Here is a 1604-nt window from a genome sequence, read left to right as displayed (position 1 = left end):
AAAGCAAGCAATTAACTAAATTATTACATTAATAATTAAAAATAACTTGAACCGCTCCCGAGGATCACGAACTAGCCGAACCAACCCTTAAAAACATTGAACCAAACCCCAACTGGCAGAAAAAACACCTGAACCGCCTCTTCCATCTTCTTCATCGATTCAGCTTACTATCTCTTCCATTTTCGATCAATTACAACCTAAAATGGATTCTAATGACTCCATAAAAATTATAGACCTTTCTTCAATCATTAAAGCTCATACACATTAGGCCAATTACAATAATTGTATCAAATGGAAGCATAAAAAAAAATGTCAAAAACCATAAACATCCACTCTAGCGACTACAAAATTTCATACATGAAATGGTACCCACCATGCTTAAATTAATGTAAATCAAGTGCCTAAAACTTGCTCTGATACCAATTGATGGTGTTAATGACACATGCGGAAGCAATTTGGATCTTAGGCACTCTAAGTACATCAATTATAGTAAATTAGCTAGCATGTTCAAAAGCATTAAAACTCAATGAGTTTGAATACTAACCTTTTGTAGTTCAAATTCCTTTTTCCTCACGAACGGTTTCGAACCACCACTAGTGTCTTCTCTATTATTCTTCGGCTTTAGAACAGGATTGTGGAATCCAGTGAGTGACTAAACTTGGAAGGAATTTAGTATATATGAAGAGAGAGTTGATGAGAGTTTTTCTCAAAAGTTTTTCCAAGGAAGAAGTTTCATGTACCTTGATCACTCTATTTATATAATCATATTTGCATGTTCATGCAAATTTGAGATCACCAAATTTTGACACTCAAAATTCCACTCAAATACTCAAATATGTGGGATTATGTGACAAGTATGCAAGTTTGAGTTAACCAAATTTTGACACTCAAAATTCCACTTAAATCTGTGGGGTTTATTTGGCAAACATGCATGTTTGGTTGAACCAAATTTTGACACTCAAAATTATACTCAAATTTGTGGGATTATGTGGCAAACATGCAAATTTGGTTAAACCATACATTGACACTCAATATTCCACTAACTCAAACATGGATTTTTCCCTTAGGTGAAGTAACATTTTGACTTTCTTTATTTTAATTCAACAATTAATTTAAATAATTAATTTCAAATCAAAATAATATTAAATGATTAATTAAAAATTTTAATTAATATTTAACATTAAATCAAATGTCAATCCCAATCAATTCCGGCACATATTGATTATGAATCACTATTCATAATTAAAATATTTAAATCTTATTTAAATATCTTCCATTCTCTCTTTTTTTCAATTCATAATTAAAACAAAATGCGGTTAAATATATCGTATATATTTAGCATGTATTCCCTAATTTGAATTCGAACACTTCGAACTCATTCGTCACACTGTTCTAAGGTTTAGTCCGATATGAGCTAGCAGAGGGACCTAATGGACCTACAGATCATGGGTCCAACGATCCGAGATTAACTGGCTAAACTCATTAACCTTGTGAACCAACATTTGCTAACTACTAGGACACTCCACTATAGCCTATTAGTTGCACTCCCCTCACTATAGATATATTTCTGTCCATTTGATATAACCATGATTAGTAAGTCGATC

This window comes from Cucurbita pepo, unplaced genomic scaffold (assembly GCF_002806865.2).
Source record: "Cucurbita pepo subsp. pepo cultivar mu-cu-16 unplaced genomic scaffold, ASM280686v2 Cp4.1_scaffold000317, whole genome shotgun sequence".
Taxonomy (NCBI): Eukaryota; Viridiplantae; Streptophyta; class Magnoliopsida; order Cucurbitales; family Cucurbitaceae; genus Cucurbita; species Cucurbita pepo.
Note: the sequence above shows the minus strand (reverse complement) of the source record.